General features: G+C 52.4%; 1 pseudogene; it reads right to left on the bottom strand.

Moving 5' to 3' along the window:
• Window positions 1-3,225: 3,225 nt before the first annotated feature.
• LOC149992460 (large ribosomal subunit protein eL36-like) lies at window positions 3,226-18,766 on the bottom strand (annotated as a pseudogene).
• Window positions 18,767-19,407: the final 641 nt, after the last annotated feature.

Consider the following 19,407-nt stretch of genomic DNA (forward strand, 5'->3'; position numbering starts at 1 on the left):
AATGAGGTTACCCTACAGGGGAGTGGGAGGAGCTGGTTTATTGTGGAAACATCAGGCATGTATCCTGGGGTCTTAATGTCACAACCGAAAGAGGAGGCCTTCCCCATCACTTAAGACAGCCACCGGCTCAGGTTCAGACCCCAGCTGTGCCACTCACTTTGCTTTCAAAAAATTATTTTAATTGTGGTGAATGTATAATATATAGTACAATTTACCGTCTTATCTTTAGGTGGTGAAGACAAGGCGGTAAATGGGATGGCATTAAGAAGAACCCGCAGGGTTGTACAGCCATCGCCACCGTGCCCCTCCAGAACTGGATTTATTTTCCCGCACTATAGCTTTGTCCTCGTTAAACACTATCTCCTCATCGCCCCCTGCCCCCAGCCCCTGGCAGCCACCATTCTGCTCTCTGTCCCTGTGAATTTGACTCGTCTGGGTACCTCGTGTAAGTGACTGGACTCTTTCCCTCTGCATAATGGCCTCCAGGCTCCCCCGTGTTGTGGTGGGTGTCAGGATTTCCTTCCCTTGGAGCATCCATTCGTCTGTGCAGACGGTAGCTTATCCTCGGCTACATCGTGAACGCGGGTGTGCAAGTGTCTGTTCAGGCCTCGGGTCTGCACTCAGAAGTGAAACTGCTGGGTCAGAAGGTGGTTCCACTTTTAACTTTTTGAGGAACCGCCCGCACCGCTTTCCGTAGCGGCTGCAGCATTTTACGTTCTGCCCAGCAGTGCATGAGGGTTCAGTTTCTCTGCGTCCTCATCAGCCCCTGTTATTTTCTGGGGTTTTTTGTTTGTTTGTTGGACAGACTTACCTTGCTTTGTGACCTTGGGTGGTTGTTGAGAGAATTAAGTGGAGTTAACACATGTTAAAAAAAAAAAGGACTCGGCCTAGTAAACGGTCCACAAACCTTGCTGAGTGACTTGCGTCAAGTTTAAATCCGTGGACAAGGAAGCTGAGGCCAGACCCTGGCTGCTGGTGACAAATCACCGAAGGTCAGTGAGGGCACTGGGAGTTACTGTCAGGCTGGGTGATGAGTTGATTGTCTGGAACTTGGAAAATCATTGTCCTTGGTGCTTATGTCAGTCCGTCTGTCCAGGAAAGGCAGCCAGTGCCTAACAAGAGGTGGGGCTGATTCAGTCAGGCTCTGGGGCTCCTGCGAGGGGGCAGGGGAAGGAGAGAAGGCGGAGCAGGCGGAGGCCGGCGCTAGTGGGAGCCAGCGGCTGGGACGCTGTGGGCAGGAGACCTTCCCTGTCCGTCTGCCAGGGACTGTGGAGAGGGGGCCTCTCCAGGCCCTGTCTCCTTTCCACACCTGTGGGTCCTTCTGCATCCCATCACCCAGGGGCCTGGGAAACCCCAGATGTTTCTAAAAGCAGCACTCACACTGAGACTTACCCAGCCATCCACAGGGGCGTGGCACCTGGGCCTCCCACAGCTGGAGGCAGGGTGCTTGGCGGTTAAGGACCTGGAGGCTGGAGCCAGAGACTGGAATTTACGTTCCAGCTCTGCGGGTTGATCCCTCTTGTGCAGATAACAACATCTTTGTGCGTTTGTTTCCCCCTGTGTAAAATGGGAGTCCGATTGCACCTGCCTCAGGGCTGTTGAGGATTACCCAAGTTAATATGGTTACAGCACCTCGTAAGCACCTTTTGCGTGGGTATGCCATGTGGGTAAAGATCAGCCAGGCTTCAGGGGAGTCTGGAAGCCTAGAGTTTAACTTTCATAAGGAGGGTCTTGCCTATTCTATTCACTTCCTTAATAAAATGCATTTGTTATTGGTTAAATGCTTTCTGGGTTCTTATTGATCAGCTACTTATTCCCCAGCTTACATGGGGGCCTTGGTAAGCAGGTTTTCATGGCTCTTTTTATTTTCCTGAAGACTCACTTATAAAGTATCCCTTTAAATGTTCTTTTTAAAACCAAAGCGGGGATCAGCCTGTATCACTGGGAGAAGGTGCTGAGGCCTCTCTGAACCCCTGCCTGCAGCCAGGGCCAGCCCCTCGTCCCAGGACAGCAGGCTGTGTACAGAGAAGGTGCTGGCTGAGCCTGGCTTCTGCTCCTCCTGGAGCCTGAATCCAGGGGCAGACCCTTCGGGTCCTCTGTCAGCAGTGGGCACCAGGCTCTCTGCCTCGTCGCTGATGAGAGCCATGCCCTGGGAAGGGTCACCACTCCCTCTGGCTTTCAGTTTCCACATCTGAAAACTCAGGGGAAGAGACCACCTGACAGGCTCGGGGGCCCAGGTAGTTCTGGTTCGAGACACGCCGGGTGCTCCATCCAGCAGCCGCAGGAATGAAACATAGAAACCGGGTCGCCGGCCCCAGGGGAAGTGGCAGCGAAGGGCAGGGGTGCAGCGGGCACGTCGGGGCTTCCAGCGCACCTCTCTGGCTGCCGCACTTCAGGTGACCCTGAGGTCCCAGAGGAGCCCGCCCCGGAGGCTGGCTGACGTTGCAGTGGGTGCTGCTGCTGCTCTCTAAAGAGATGTGACAGCCACATAGAAAGATCACCCATCAGGCCCTGAACACACCCTGCTTTCTCCTGGCTTTCTGCGAGTTGTTGTTCACCCGGGAAAGTTTCAGTCCCACGTCCTTACCGAAGCTCCTGGTTTTCCCAGGTCTCTGTCGTCACTCTGATAATTCAAAGGGTGTTGTGCCTGTCTATCTGTGACATCCCAGGAGTGACATCTACAGGGTGGCCAGACTTCCCAGCTGCGACAGCTGTTTATTGACCTTTCTTTCAGTCGGCATTTGACTGTCTCCGTGTTTAGTGGTGAAAAGCTTGTTTGGTTTCTCCCAGGTGATGTCCCTCCTGTTTGGGAGGGCCTTTGTCAAATACCAGGAGTTTGTTTTTAACGATTCTGGGGGCTGACCTTGAAATCTTAAACAGTTTAAAAATAGCACCCTTTCTTTTTTTAAAGAAATTTCATTTTATTATTTTTTAATTTCGTCTTTATCGTATGTTTTCCCATTAAGTCCCCTTATAACCGCCTCCCCCAGCAATCACCACACTGGGGTCCTTGTCCAGGAGTCTGTTTCCCATTTTGCTTGGTCCCCCCGCCCTGGCTGGCTGCCATCCGCTCTCCATCACCCTTGCAAACAGGGTGGTGCTTCCTAAAACACTCAGAACCATGTTTCCAGAATCCGCCGGCACATACTCGGCTTACAGAAGCAGCTCTGCCGCCGCCGGAGCGAGCGCTGTGCGGAAGCCGATCTGGGGCAGGCGCGTTCTGACCTAGATCATGACGTCGGGTGGGCTGGGCGAGATGTCACTGCTGCGTTCAGGCCCCATTTCAGAGACGACCCTGCTGTTGTACGGCTCACTGTGCCTGTGTCCAGGGTGGCTCTGCAGTTGAGTATGCAGACCGGGCGCCTTTGAGGGTGAGCGCGGAGGCATTAATAATTAAACAGGGACAGGCGCTGCAGGCCAGGACAATTGGGGTCACTTGTCTGTAACCAATGACCAGAGAGCCAAGGGCCTCCAAGTGAACGGGGGGTAGGCTCTGTTCTTTGATACTAGAATTATGATCATGATTCTAATAAATACATGGACTTTCAGAATTTTTTTTTAAAGTTTCTATTATAAAAAATCTACAGCAGTAGACACTGCGAGCTCCTGTGCACGAGTCCCCCGCACCCCCCCAACAACCATTCGTGTTTTGCTGTTCTTGTTCGGTCTTTTCCTATATGTTTATGCTTTTTTTCTGTCCATGTATTTTCAAGCAAATCTAGGCGTTGTTTTTCTTCCTGTGATGCTTTCTTCAAAGTAAGCGTCATTAACCAGTGTCAGTATTCTCATGTGGGATGACAGAGTAGAGAGCTAGTTAGGGGCTGCAGGACCTGGGGGGCAGCTGCATTTATAAGAAGTCTTAAGAAAGCCCGGCAGGAGCGGGTTGGCTCAGTGCACAGGTTACGGTGAGCGTGTCTGAAATAGTGGCTTCCGAACTCACTGTGGGAGGACGGCAACCTTCTGATACCTCCCCTCAGGCCTTCTGGAAAGATCTCTGAGAGGTGTTGGCTCCTCCTCCTTGGAAACCTCCAAAACCCAGGAGAGAGGGGCTGAGCCCCCAGCGGCTCCAGGGCAGCTCCTCCTGAGCCAGGGTGTCTGTTTCACTGTGACACCTGAGACTCACTCATTGTCCTCTGTCTTGAAACAAGGTTAACCCTCAGACCACCATTTCTAGTCCAGACCCTAGGAATCAGATTCTGGGGGGTGCGGCTCAGAAATCTGCATGTTAAGCTCCCCCCGGGACCCCAAAGCTTGGGAGTCAGGGTGAGGCCCAGGCCTTCCCAGATGGTTTGTCTTGGAAATCAGGTCTTGTCCTCTGCATCCTTTGGGTCCCCAGGTACCTGGTGTTTGAAGCTCATCTCCAGTGTCCGTTATATTTTGATTTTTAAAACACTTTGGTGAGAAAATGTAGCCTTGTTCGTAGTTCTCACCTCGTCCCCATCACTTGGGGATCTCTGGACCCGCGATTCTTCCATTGCTGAGGCTGGGCCTAGGCACTTCCATGGTTTTAAAGAACCTGACTCACAGCTGATGTTGAACGCCATCCTGGCTGGCATGGTGCCATGTGGGACTTTGCTGAGGGTACTGGGTGCTGCCTTGGAGCAGTGAGGTCAAGAGGAAGTGGCAGCCATCTTCCTGGGGTCGGGTGGGGTTCCATCTGGACTTGGAAAAAGCACGTGGGAAACAGGGTCCCTGTGAAGAACTAAATTGCAGAGAAAACAGGATCAGCAAAGCTGCTTCCTTTCCCACTGGCCCAGCTCCTCTGGGAAGGACTTGTCTTCCAGAAGCTGCGCCTGCATTTTTATTATCCCGAGATTGAGAAGAGAGCACATGGTCCACCCTTGTCCGGGCTGCTTCGGGCAGTCAGTGGACACGTTTCTGAGGCTACTTGTGGGCTTTTCCTGTGGTTCTCATCTCTTGAGAGGGTGCTGTCTTCTCCTTGCTCCCCACTGATCTGTGTGTGCTTATGTTTATTGGCCAGGCTGAAAATAAGCACTCCTCCTGGGTAGGGAGTACAAAGACGGTCATTGTCTGTCTGTTGTTTGGAGTTGGACATGAGAAATTGACTAACGGCAGACTGGATGCTCCCCCCTTTCATGTAGTTGGTTAGGGGACCACGGGTGGATCCAGGCCCCAGGCCTGAGCAGTGGCTCATGCCGTTTCCTGGAGGTGTGTGGCCACCCGTCCATCTCTGTTATTTGTTGTTAGTACGTAAATCGTTTTTCTGAGTCTTTCCTTACTCTGGATGCTCACGGAGAGAGTCCCACGGTGATGAGGCACTTTGCTCCCAGCCCTGGAGTCGGGAAACCTGATGTGCAGTGGGGGCCTTCCATCGATCTGGACCCTTTCCACAGCCTCTGTGACCCGGGAGTCCTCTTCTAAATCTGTGGTCCAGAGTGACCCTTCCCTGAGGCCCCACAGGACTGGCAAAGCACTTGTTTAGCACAGGTTGCTCCCCTCCCCACCCTCCCTCCCTGCTGCCCAGCCTCCAGTCCCTCAGTGTCTCTCGGGAAAGGCACACCTCACTCTCAAAGGCAGTTTCTGGGTGGGTCAACCTTTTAAAGGGTTTTCCTTGTCTGAGTCTTGGTTGCCTGGTGGCAAAAGCTGCTGCTGCTGCTGCTGTTGCTGCGATTTGGCTCCTGGGGTCATTTTACAGCCTAGATCCTGTCTCTCCCAGAGGGCACCATGCAGGAGCATCGGGCCTGGTTGCTGTCTCACCGTGGATGTATGGGGTCTCTCTTCTGCAGATTGCCCATAGTGTGTGCACAGGGTTAGCTGTGTGAGCAGTGGGCCATTGTGGCGATTCCTGGGTCTGGTCTTGTGAGGAGGGGGGTTTCGGAGCTAAAGGATTCCCTCACCTTCCTAGTGATCCTGGTGTGGACCGCTGTTGTGACTGGGTGGTGCACTGGAGTACGGCAGAAGGTTCTGGACCCTTGTAGCTAGAAGGCTGATGTATGAGTGTCCATGTGTGTGCTTGTATGCACACGTGTGCACACATGCATATGCTGCATTGTGTGTGCGCGCATGTGTGCATACTGCTATGATGTGCCGCCTAGGTCAGCTTAATGAGATCGGCAGGAGGCCTGTTTTGGTTTGTTGTTTTATATCTCAGCTGTGTAAATATAAACAGACAGGTACGTTGAATAATTCAATGTCCAGAGTGGGAAAGAGCTGCCAGGCGCTCTTCACTTGTAGAATAGCGTGCGTGACAAACACCTGTGAAACCGCAGGGTCTCCTGCCTCATTAGCATTTGTCTCCGGAGACTGGCAGAGCCACCTCAGGGCAGATCGCTGAGTCAGCTCAGCAGGGCTGCCCGGTGGCCGTCAGAGCAATGGATCCTGACGTGTGCAGTGCCTCTGCAGGCTTCCCACTCCTCGTTTAATCCTTAGAGACACCTGACATCACGCTGCTGTCTCACCTGATTATGCCATAATGTAGTGTGACAGCCACACAGGGAGACAGCCCAGGATGAGGATGGCTGCTCAGGCCCTGGAGCCACAAGTCAGATCTGCCAGGCTGCCCTCCTTTCCTGGGCTCTGAAGCTGGGGCGACTGGGCAGCTGCCCACCTCTGCGTGCCCTCGTTTCCGCGTACGGAAGACACGCTTCTCCTTCAGTTCGCCGAGAAAGCCTGAACTGCGACACCCAGAAGAGACTTCACAGGTTGGAGGTAAAAAGGCAACACTCCGTACATGTCCCAGGGTGGCCCATGTGCTCCCAGAAACTCGTGTTTGGATGTTGCGTTCAACTTTGAAGCTACTTCCAAAAGCAGTTTTAAGAAGATGTGCTAAACAGCTTCAGGCGTTACTTTCCGTGCACTTTGTTTTGGTCAGCAGCCTTCCCAGCACGGGGACTCTTTCTGTCGGCGATCAAGCTGGGACTTGGAGGGGGTGTCTTTCTTACCGTATATTAGCCAGACAGTGAAGCCTCTGATTGTATCAGCTGTCCTTATGGAGGCCTATCTTCCCCTTTACAGGAGCTTCAGCGTCCTGGGGATTTTTGTTTCTTGGCTTTTGTTTGTTCTGTTCTGTCTTGTTTTGGGACTTGAAGCTTTCCTTATAATTCGGTCCCAGACACGTCTGCAGCGCTGCGGCTGTGTTTGGCCTTCCACTGAGGGGTGTGCTGGGACAGTGACCCTCTCCCCACCCTGTCGTGGTGGCAGGAGGCACAAGGACAGCCCTCCGCCATCCAGGGCTGCCCTCCGGCCTTCCAAACAGGGCCTTTGTGCCTCGTCTCCTGACTGTCTCCTGAGCACAAGTGACTTTATTTCTGCCTTTCCTTCCCGGAGGAGTCTGTCTCAAAGCGACTCACAGAACCCCAGTTCAGGTCACTTGTCACAAGTCTCAGGACTTGGCTGACTGCAGCAGGCATGCAGATGTGTTTTGTGCCTTTGTGTGACTTCCATTCAGCTCTCTTCTATTTAAAGTACATTACCCGAGTTGCTTCCTGGAACATAGTATTCTTTCTCTTGGGAAAAGATGTTCAGGATTTTGTGTGGCCTCCCGGACTGGATTTCATAGCTTTGCCAGCATGATGATTATGGAGCAGTTGGTGAGACTGTGGCCTTCTTTGTCTTCTTCCTCTGTCCTCCTGTCCTCTGCACGCTGTGGGGCCCCCAGGACATCTTCCCGGAGGGAAGGGCATTGGAAGGTGTCCCAGTAGAACCTCACTTTGGCCCCTCTTGCTCTGGTTGCTGTTTCCATTCAAATACAGTGTTGCACATTTAGGCCCAGACCAGGGTGATGATTAAGGTGAGGGTCTGACTGTCTGTGTGGGTGCCCCCAGAAAGCCAAGGATGATGGCCTAGCCAGAAATGTAAACTGCCTTCAGAGCACAGTGGGCCAAGAGGTGATGCATGGTCTGTGTGTCCTTAATGAAGTGGTAGACCCCAATCACCCGTCCCCCAAACATGGCCCTGAGAGGAGGAGTTCCAGGCCTCTCACAGGCTCCGAATTGCTTGCCCTGGGGCATCTTCTCTACAGGGCCCTGCTCTAATCGCGCAGGCCTACGGAAGGATAGCACAGCCCCTGGGGTCCGTCCCGGTCCCCAGCTGTAGGTGAACAGCACGCAGGAGGACCAGACCAACGAGCCTCCCTTGACCTCTGTGACTCCGGCTTGGACTCATGGCCTGGCTGTACATGCATCTGACACCTGGCTGGGACCTTGAATAGGACTCTTCCAAAGACTAGGGCACGGTTTTCAAATTGTAAGTCACAACCTGCTAAGTAGATCATGAAACTGATTTAGGAGGGTGGCATCTGTGTTTAAAAGAAAAATTAAACAGAAGAGAAGTGAGAAAATACTAGAGCAGAGCGCACACACTATAAATAGGTAGTAGTTTATATCACGTCACTGCGTGTGGGTGTGTGCGCGTATGTGTGCATATCTGTATTATATATATATATATATATTTAAATCTATGAATTATGTACTGGGTCTCTTAAATTCGTTTCTTAAGGTGGGCTTAGTGCAGAGTCAGCGAGGGGAGGAATGAAAGGAGAGGCTCTCAGGGAACTGGCTGATCTGCTTCATGACACACACGCACGTTTCATGTCTGATGAGACGAGAGTCATACTCCTTGCCAGCCTGGTCCCCTCCACAGCTGGGTCCCCTTCAGTTCCTTTGTCTTTGTCCCCAGACCCAGGTGCACTAAGAAGAGGGTAACTTGCCCACCTGTCTGCATTCTCAGGTGAGGGTCTGATTTTCCATATAGATACCTTCCAGGCTTCGGCCTCTGACCCTGTTACCTGTTGGGGCGTCTTCCCCATGGCTCTGGTTTTGGGAAAATCACTCCCACCTTCCTGCGCCTTAGGGTTTTTTTGTCCACCACTGAGAGTAAAATTAATCCTTGGTGACTTGGCTAAAATGCTCTCAGTCCTTCTAAATACATTTAAATAAGATAAAACTAGAGGGGGTCGTGAAAGCATAAGCCCAGTGCCACACCTGGGACTCAGTAGGGACTCCCTGACTGTCAGCTCCGTGTCTGTTACTTAGGAGCGCATTTCCATAGTCACGTTTGGCAAGTACCCTGAAACAGTAACCTACGAGGGCTCATTCTTTAACATTTTAAAGATTTTCTTCTTTTTTATTTAACATCACAGTAAGCACATTTTAGTGTATTAGGGAAACAAAAAAATACCCATAATACTTTCTGCTTAGAAACAAGCATTACAATGACCTCGGTGTTAATTTACCCAGTCTTTTTGAGAAATGATCCATAGAGAACGTCCAGTTTTGTCTGAGGACGCCCTCTGAGTTCACCAGTCACGGGTCTCCTGAGGGCCCTGCCAGCCCCACCCTTCTTCTTTGTCAGGTTCCCACCCAGAGGTCTCCCTCGTCAGACAGTGAGCTCAGCGTCTGGCCTTGGGCCTGCTGCCCAGGCCTGGGAGATGCATACAGCCATTGTTCTTGCCCGGCCCCCTCCCTGCGCCGAGGTGGGCAGGAGGCCACGGGCCTTGGGACCTCCAGCCGGTGGCCCTTATCATTCACTCTCTTTCCTGCATCAGAGTCTGGCGGAATTGATACGTTAATAAAAGCCTCTGGTGCCCAGCCCCCATCCCAACATTTATGCAGATTTATTGTGTGGGCCTGTCTGCTTGGCTGTCTGTCTTAACAAAGACTCAGAAATGGAGTCCTTTTTCACCCATTATTTGGAGAGAAGAATAAGTCTCTGTCAGATTAGCCTCCAGGAGGCGGGAGCTTTGTGGAAAAGAGCTTGCATAATCTGAGCGTCTGTCAGGCTGTGAGGCCAAGAATTTACCCCGCTGGGCAACAGGAATGTGTATTTTGTACGATTAAATATTTCACTGTTCAGTCCTTTCCAAGATCAAGTGCCGTACACGCTGGGCTTAGGATGGGTGTGAGCCCTCCCTCACACGGTGGGCACAAGCTTCCCCAGGTGGACGCTTCTTCAGAGAAGGACCGGCACTCCAGCCTCCCGACAGTGGCAGAGAGCCGCCATCCGCCTTTCTCACGACAGCCTCGGGTCAGAGGGACCGTGTGAACGAACAGCCGCAGATGGATGGGGAAGCCAGGGGCTGAGTGAGGAGTGTCGGGCCTTCGGTTTGTGGACCGCCCCTGCTGGGAGATCTCTCGGGGAGAGGAATTGTTACAGGTGCCCCCACGGCCCCCGTAAAAAGACAGTGTGGAGTCCTAACTCCCAGTAGCTCAGAATGGGACCTTATTTGAAGACAAGGTCTTTACAGAGATATCAAGTTAAAAGGAGATTGTTTGGGTGGGCCCCAAGCCAGGGTGACTGTGGTTCATATGAAAATGGGACATTTGGGCACAGAGATGCGCACCCCCAGGGATGCAAGGAGGAGACGGCCATCCACAAGCCAGGGGGAGAGGCCTGGCGCAGACCCTCGCGTTACGCCTTTAAAGAGAGTGCGGTACTGCCAACACCATGACCTTGGACTTCCAGGCTCAGAACTGTGAGATAAACTTCTGTCGTTGAAGCCACCCAGTCTGCGGTACTTGGTTATGGCCACCGCAGGAAGCTCGGTCAGGTGGCATTTGTCAGTTTATTATGAATTGACCTTATAAAAAGCCTTACCATTTGGCACACTTGTCCAGGGCCATTGGCAGTTCTAGCCTTTAAAGACTTTCTGTCATTTTGTGGGGTCTTTGTGGTGGGACCTTGGTTTGGGGCTTTAAACATCAGGGCCTCTCGGGTAGGACTGGCCCTCCACTCTAGTTTTACTTTTTTTTCTAATACAAAAAAAAAAAAAAAAGATGTTATTAAGTTGCCACAACCTAACACACCCCGCTTACCTGCTTCTTCCATTTTCTTGCCTGGGAGGGGGCTCCTTTGTGTATGGAGCCCCAAACTGGGGATCCAAGTGGAGGTGCTCCTGGCAGCGCCCCTCAGGCCTTGCTGCCAGCTGTGGCTCTCCTCTGGTGCCAAGATCAGGACCCTGGACTTGAACTTCAGCTGCTGAGGACGTGCCTGCTGGCAGTTCTGGCTAGAAGGCTTGGCCCAGCCCCTGGTCCATCCAGCCCGTGTGCCCAGCCAGCCTACCTGATCGCCAGCACGGCCATCTCTGGCTGTCCTCCATAGTTTTCTACCAGGGGCTCCCCCAGGTTCCACAGTCCCCTCCTGTGTAAGAGGGTCACTCTCCCCTGCAAGGTGAGAGCTGATGTCAGAGGGCAGTTCCCCACTGTCTCTGCCTGAGGGTTCTCGAAGCCCCCACCCCCTGGCGAGCTCCAGGCCACTGCCTCTCCAACTGCCTCAGGCTCTCTGCCCGCATGTCCCCGTGGTCTCTGGAGTGTCACCACCATCCCCCACACCCCTGCCGTCCCCACCACCACTGCCTGTGCCCTCTCAAACACAGCTCCCTCCTCCTCCCAGTCCTTGCTTGGCTGAGCCGTCCGGGAAGTGATACTGGGATACAACTCAACCAGGAGCTCTTTGGAAGAAGGGCTGTTCATTTAGAAGTTTAACATGTAAAAAGTTTAGCCTATTCATGGACCTTCAAAAACAGATCAGGCCCTGGCCGGGTGGCTCAGTGGTTGGAGCATCATCTCATACACAGAAAGGTTGTGGGTTTGATCCCCCCGGTCATGGTGCGTACAGGAGCCAACTGATAGATGTTTCCTTCTCACATCACAGTCTCTCTCTCCCCCCCCCCCCACCCTCTCTCCCATTGCGACCATTTCTAAGGGAAAATCCTTATAAACCCCAAACTGGATTCCCAAGTGAACAGTGCAGATAAAATCAGGAATGACCCAGCTTGACTGGAGGCAAGGCAGAGCTGAGGATGAAAGAGAGAGATTAGATACCGGGACCTGGCCTGAGGTTGCAAAGAAATGAAGTATCAATGTCCAGTTCCTTCTAGAGTTTGAACACAGGGTAAAAGCTTTGCTTTAAAAAGGCAGATTCTGGAGTGACTTGCCAGCTGGAGAGGGAGGGAACCACAAGTCAGGTCAGAGGAAAAAACCATGAATCCATGCTGTGGACTTGGCCCATGGCTCTGTGGAGGCCAGAGAGGTGTGACGGGGCAGTGAGGGGAGGGGACCAGAGCCCTCTGTGGGGAAGGCGTAGAAACAGGGTAAGGCTTTTGTCTCCTTACACTGTGGGGGTTGTGTGCAGGGTAGAGGCATTGATTGGAAGTGTCTGCCACTTGTGGGTGGTGACAGCATGGCGCTGGGGTTAGGAGAGGGTGAGGGAGCACAGATAGACGATAGATGGATGACAGGTAGAAAGAAAGAAAACTGAACACAAGCGCACGAGGACGCAGGTGCCACCGGGGCCCCGCGTGTGGCCGCCTCCGCAGCTCCCAGTTCCCTGGCGGAGGTCTGCCGGGTTGCTTAGGACCCGTTTCTGGCTCTAGCACCGGTTTGCATCGTCCTCCCAGGGGTGTCTCCTGTCCTGGGTTAGTGGACCCAGGAGGCTCCTCCTTGCGTTTCCTTGGCCGCCCATGTGTGTCTCCTAAAACCGGTTCTTCACGATGCCACCAGCCATTTTCACCCTGCTTTCTAGACCCTGGACATTTTCTTATCTTTTGTCATGGATCAGTTTATGGTAATCGTTTCTGGTGGAGGGGGGGCCTTTACCTTGACCCTTAACCAGCCATATTTTCTGCAACTAAACTGCCTTAACTTTGTGATAGCCCAGGTGGGGCGGGATATGACCTGCAGGTTGTGACTTCACAAAGCCGGATGGCGCGCTGGGCCACAACACGCAGGTTGGCGCGTTCTGTTTTTTTATCGCAAATCTTCCCCCTTGACTTCCGAACACTTTCCACTTACTCTGGTTCATTTGAGTCCATGCCTGAAATGTGGAAGAAGAAAAAGCAGTGTTGGGGAGACGGGTACTGTGGATCCGAGACACTGAACATCTTGTTTGGGAAACAAGAAATGTGAGTGATTTCTAGAAGGCTTTGGCTCTGTAATTGGAAATAAATGAAATAATTAGGGAATTGATCAAACAATATAAGGCAAGGTCAGATGCCTCATTGTCACATTATGATTTAGAAAAATAGTACTGAGTGGGTAAAATGGGAGCCAGGGCCTGAGAAAATGTGGAGAATCCATGAAGGGTAAATGCGGTCCTCCTAGGAGAGACCATGGCTCAACACCATGAATTTTGTAGTCATTGGACCCTGGTTTAAGCGCCACTTCGGCTTCCTCATCTAACAGCAGAGAAAGTACTGGAACTTACTGTGTAGAGTTGAAATGAGCATTAATTGAGGTGTGTGGGAGCCGTTGAGCACGTACTGGCACATATGCAGTAAACATAATTATAGCCACATCATGTCACTAGACACCTGCTAGAATGACTTAATTAAAAAATGGTAACACCAAGTGCTGGTAAGGATGGAGAGACCTGGAACTCGCACGTCGCTGGTGGGAATATGAGGTGACCTGACCCGTTTGAGAACAGTTGACAGTTTCTTAAAAAGTTGAACGTGTTCTCGCACACTGAGCAGTCCTGCTCTTCGTTGTTTACCCAAGGGAAATGGACATGTATGTGCTCACAGCATCCTTAAGGACTTCATTCATATTTGTCCCCCAATGGAAACTATTTAGCCATCCCCCTTGTGGGGGATGGGTGAGCGGGCTGTGGGGTGTGTGTGCACACAATGGAATGCGGTTGTGTGTGTGACCTCTGCCCTCTACAGACAATGTGGGTGGCTCAGTGCATCGCAGGAGTGAGGGAAGACTGAGTCCAATTTCTGTGGCATTCTGGGGAAGGGTGGTCGGGCTGGGGGAGGGGTGAAGGTCCACAGGAGAATTTTGTCAGGGAGATGATGGAGCTACTCTGTATCTTGCTTCTGGTGAGGGTTGCATGATTGTGAACAGTTGTCCAAACTCACAGCTGTACATTGCAGTGAATTACGCTGTACGTGAACTATACTTTAAGAAATGGAAAAACAGGCATGAGCCAAGGAAGTGAGAGTGATCATGTTGCTTGTGGAGAACCGGCTGGAACAGGCCTGAGTTGAGCAGTGAGGGGCATCGGTTGGTAAGGAAGAGGCCTGAGTGGGCAGGGAGGGCTGGCTGCTGTGGAGCGAAGTGAGTGCTTGCAGCGGGTGGGAGCCCCCGGACTCCCTGGGCAGCAGGGGGCAGGGTGAGAATGGCATTTGGTGTTGTGCCAGGGACAGATCAGGGCCCAGCCAGGGGCCAGCGCATTTCTCCAGCATGTGGATGAGGCCTGAACACGTGGGTCCGTCGAGGGATTGTAGACAGACACATCAGGCTTTTTCTAGCGAACATTGCCTTTCTTAGAGATGAGGAAGCCGAGACCTGAAATCAGCAACTTTTGCTTTGGAAAATGCCAAAGGTAGGAGTGAAAGTCAGCCACCTGGGACGTTCTGCCAGACTTGACGCACCAGCCCTGGGAATGGACAGCAAACTATTGTAGCCACAGGGTCCCCTCTTCCCTGGAGAGCAGAAGCAGCCAGCCTGGCCTGCAGAGCTTGTCCCAGTCCATCAGACAGGCGGCCCGGCCTGCCGTGCGGGTTCTCATGCATCGCCCTTCGTATAAGCCAAGTCAGGCTGTGAGCCAGCAGCCTGCCAGGGCCCATTCTCCCCATGACCCCTCGTGCCATTGCGGTTACAGGTCTTGCACCCACAGCCTCCAAGTTCATTGGATGAGTGCTGTCTGGAAGCTTCGGTTGTGTACACAGTGGTACGTGGCCACCAAGAGGACTGAGCCCGGAGGTGGTGTTTCTGAGCACACCTAGCCCCACACCGGGTTTCCGCGGCCTGTTCAGCAATTTCCTTCTTCCGTCAACTGTTCAAAGGTGGGGGAGAGGCAGGTTCTGCGTGTCTGGCCACGTTGCCGACACCGCTTTGAGGTGAGACAGAGTAGTGGCTGAAACAGGGCTTTACAGAAAGCACTCTTTAACCTGCAGTCTGGAGACCTGGCTTTGATGTTGCCCCGGGACAAGCACCACCCACCTGCACTTGGAGCTGCTGTTGATGTGATATTTTATTTACCGCAGGAACTGTCTTCTTTCTCTTATCAGATGTTCCTTCCTTGCGCCACAGAACATGCAATGCACATGACTTCCCATATATGCGCATGATACCAAATCCTTCTGTTGCTTTTCTCTCAAAATGTCTAGGGCCCCCTTGAGTCTATGAGAAGGGTGTGCTGTGGCCTCAGGGAGCCGGCTGGCACCGGGCCATCGTGGTTCTGAGTGGCCAGGCTGCCCCACTGAGAACAGTGTGTGAGTGCAGGTGTGAGCTGGATGTGACCCACGGAGCAGGGCCAGGTGGGTGTTGGTCAGTTCTGGAAGGAGCTGTGGCATCTGCCCCAGCACCTGCAGCCTGGCTGGCTCTGGCCACGGTGGCCCTCCTCGTCCTTTAACCCCCTTGCCCCCAGGGACCATGCCTCTAGGGAACTGGAATCCTGGGGAGATGGCAGCTTTCCTGGGCGCTTGGCCCAGCCATGTTGGCCAGTTTGCTCTGGGATCTGGAGGAGTTGGCCAACGTGCCTTCCATTACTGCCTTTTGGCCCCGAATGACTGGAGGGGTTGGTGGGAGGCCAAAGTCACAGCCCTTTGGGGTGTGTTCACAGTCCAGCAGCCACCCCACCCATGTGTGTCCTCCTGGCCCCAGGCCAGAGCCCTGAGTCTCTGCTCACTGGTCAGACCTTCATTTCTTTTCTCCAGAACGGCCACGGTCATCTCCAAATGCTCCCTCCTCGCTTCCTCCTGCTGACTACTTCTCCAGTCCATCTTCCTTATCATAGCAAAATGATACTATTAGTGTCAAGATTTTAGTGTTAATAACAATACTAATGTTGTTGAACATATAGTATGCATCAGACTCTATGTGGTGACCATTAACTACCGTCCCCACCCTATAGACAAGGGCCTGAGCCTTAGGGAGGGTAGAGACGGGCCCAAGATCACACGCCATGCCGTGTACTCACATCTCTGAGACCCTTTAGGGCAGGGCCTGACCATATACAAGCATGTCTGCATCGCTGCCTCCTAGCAAAGGACCTGGCACTAGTAAATATCAAAGCAGTATTTGTTAGCTGGTTCCTTGGTTATCTGAGAGACAGCTTCTGCAGCTCAAAAGCTCCGTTAGCGCTGCTGATGTACACGCACTCCCAGGGACCTGATACCCAAAGTGGGGTGCTGGCCCACACTGTGCAGGTGGCACTGGTTTTGCTCTGCTCCACGCAGAGTCCTTGGACGGGGTTGCCCTTCCGTGTCATACCCAGAGGCCTTTGTGGGCGACACCACATGAAACCAGCTTTCCATTCACGGGGAAGCTGCTGTTGACTTCTGGCGTCATTTCATTGCCATCCTTGTCTCAGGGATCTGCCTCGCAAAGCCCCTGAAGCAAGAGTGATAAATGACTCCTCTCCACCCTGTGGGCTCTCAGCGGGGCTCACGTGGGTCCCTGCAGTCGGGTGACAGCGAGTTGTTGGCTGGTTCGCGGTGGCCTCACTCACATGTGCCACAGCGTTGCTGGCTGTTGTCCGGGGTCCGGCCGAGCACGGTGGCCCCAGGGCCACGTTCCAGGAGGGCAAGTCCAGCGCACAAGCCCCCCCTTGCCTCATGGTTGCTGACATCCAACCAGCCAAAGCCAGTCACGTGGCCAGCCCTGGGAGCGAGGGGCCTTTCACTCCAGCTCTCTGTGGGAGGAGCAGCCAAGAAATGGGGACATTTTAACCTACCACAGTCCATTACTTCAGATCTGTTACTTTCATAACAAATAGTGAGATTTTCCACCAGAAATGCAGCCTCTTTTAAGGTACTTGTGACTTCATCTGGGTGATGAGAACGCAGTTAGTGAGGCACAGCCTTTGGCGTCTGGTCTGAACGGGGACCCTAACTGGGTCACGGCCTTTGGCGTCTAGTCTGAACGGGGACCCTAACTGGGTCACGGCCTTTGGCATCTGGCTGAACTGGGACCCTAACTGGGTCACGCCCCGGTTTCCTTTTGGCACGTGACTTGCCTCCATTTCTGCGGGCCCGTCACTAGGTCTCATTACATCTTAATTCTTGTACCTGTTATTCCTTTTACTTCTGTCTCCCGGAAGCTCAGAGTTAAAATTCAGGTCAACCAAAGCATTTTTGCTTCTTCATTTCCTCAGTCATAATGTTCCATTTCTTTTGTATTTCTATTTTGTTTTAAGCTACTTAATCCCTTTAGGAAGACTATGGGGTTTAAACCTTTGGTATGACTCACTAGCAGAATTTTTTTTTTGTAAATAGAAAAACTCCTGGCACTCCTGATTCATTGGTTTTGCTGCTAAGACTCGGGACTATAGTGCTATTGCATAAGCGTGTGTAGACATGAATGAAAGTGAGTTTGGATGCTGTGCTTGATTTGACTCAAATGAACTTTGCTCTCTTTCACAACCGTGTAAGGCCAACCAACTTTCTAGTGAGTTCCTTCCTGCACTTAGTTAATCTGGTTTAATACATCCTCCAGGTGTTAACATTGAGGCTCCTCTATCTGAACTGAACTACGTTCCAAGCATTTCACGTACGCTTTCTCTAATCCTCTCTTGTTTAGCATTCTGATTAATGCTACTGAGAATTAAATTGATAATTTGTAAAGTTTTGGAACCTGGGTTTGAATCTAGCCCTTTCTAGTTTCAAAGCCAGTGAACACGTAAGTCTTTGGCCTACAGAGAGAAATGAACAGTTAAACAGGCTCTTTAGAACTCATCATTAAAAAAAGAATAAACCGTCAGAGTCTCCGAGCTTAATGTGCGGTAGAGATGAGCTACAAGCACCAGCTGGAACAAACTCTCTGGAGTCTACACTCCTTGGTGGTGGTTTGTGAATGCCAGACTCCCTGGGTCTGCCATAGATAGAAGATGCGTGAGTGCTTATCAGTGACTGTGGGACCTTGGGAAACTCAGGTGATTTCTGGGGCCTTAGTTTTCTCTGCTGTGAAATGGATGTCTTCTAACTTCTAAGGCTGTTGTATTGAGAACCTGCTGTATGTCAGCCCCACCTAGCCTTATTGTCTTAGCATGTTACCTCGTTTCATTCGTGCAATGCCACCGTGGGTGGCAAACATGGTTCCTACTGCCGTGAACTCCAAGGAAGGCATTTGAAGTGGCCTGCAATGCCCGAGCACCTTGCAGCATGTCACCTGGCCCCCAGCTCCTCCGTTATGGCTAAAAATGAGATCAAGTGTGGGGGCAGGAAAAGCAACCTCTGAAAACAGATACTAGCGTAAGGTCGTGGTTTTCTGGAGTTGAATAAGGGAAGATAAGGAGAAAGGATAAATTTTAACTGGCATTCCCCAGTTACTGTTTAACTCAGTGAGGGCCAGGCATTTTCCAGGGATGCCTGGGTTTTAGTTATTCTGACTACCCAGGCGGGCCATGGGTCAGTCAGTCTATCCCAGAGCTGGCCTGGCATGTGGACAGAGCATGGACTCTGGGCCAGTCCCACTGGGGTGACACCAGACATACTGCCTATTTGCCATGTGCTCTTTTTTTTTTTTTTCCTGAACAGGTTTTAATACACACGGAGGGGATGGGGCTCCATCCTTCTTGGCTGCTGCCTTCCTTGTGGCTGCAAGGACAGTGCTTGGCTCCCCTCTCTCCCTCTTGGCACAGGTGTGTGTCCCCACTGTCTTCCTAATGGACTTCAGGGCCCTTTGGTCCTCAGAGACCTTGAGTAGCTCCATGGTTCACCACTCACCTCTTGGATCCCGTCCTGCACGAAGTTGGGGTGCTTGGTGAGGTGCCCACGGCAGCAGCTGTGCCTGGGCTTGCTCACATTCTTGGTCACCTCGTGGCCCTTGTTGAGGCCCATGGCCAGGGAGTAGCACAGAGCCATGGCCGCTGCTCCTCCCCGGCTGCCTGCCATGTGCTCTTGGTCCTCTCTTCGGTCTCAGTTATCTCATCTTTGAAATGGGGACGTTGATGTTGCACCTCCAGGATGCTGAGAATGATGGAAACACATACACGCAGCTGCTCTGCAGCTCCTGGCTTCTCAGTCAGTGGCAGGTAGTGAGGTCACTGTCCTTGCTGCTGACATCCCCTCCACGTTCTTTGTTGGAGGAACGGGGCAGCCGAGCCAGAGCTGGCGGCTGGCAGAAGCGTGCACTGTGACCCCTCCCTTTGTGCATGTGGTTGCCTGTGGACACAGCGTAGGTGTGCCGCTTAGTATAAAAGTTCAGTGCTAACAGTGGCCGCAAGCACACAAGATCAGTCTGGTCCTTTGTTGACCCAAATGTTGACCATTCTCCACTCAGTAGGGAAAGAGGGGGACACAGAAGAGCCAGGCTCCTCAACAGGCCTGCCGGAGCCGAACCTGGCAGGGCTGAACCCCGCCCAGGACAGCAGAGACCCTTCTGGCCCTCTCTCCAATTCCTGGGGAGCGGGGAGACCTCCCTAGGTTCTAGAATAATGCCTTGACCTCACACCTTAAAAGCAGAGGCCAGGCTCACACCTGTTTTTGGAAACAGCCCCTGTGCT

Source organism: Furipterus horrens, unplaced genomic scaffold (genome assembly GCF_987537825.1).
Source record: "Furipterus horrens unplaced genomic scaffold, mFurHor1.1.pri manual_scaffold_15, whole genome shotgun sequence".
In the NCBI taxonomy this organism is placed as follows: domain Eukaryota; kingdom Metazoa; phylum Chordata; class Mammalia; order Chiroptera; family Furipteridae; genus Furipterus; species Furipterus horrens.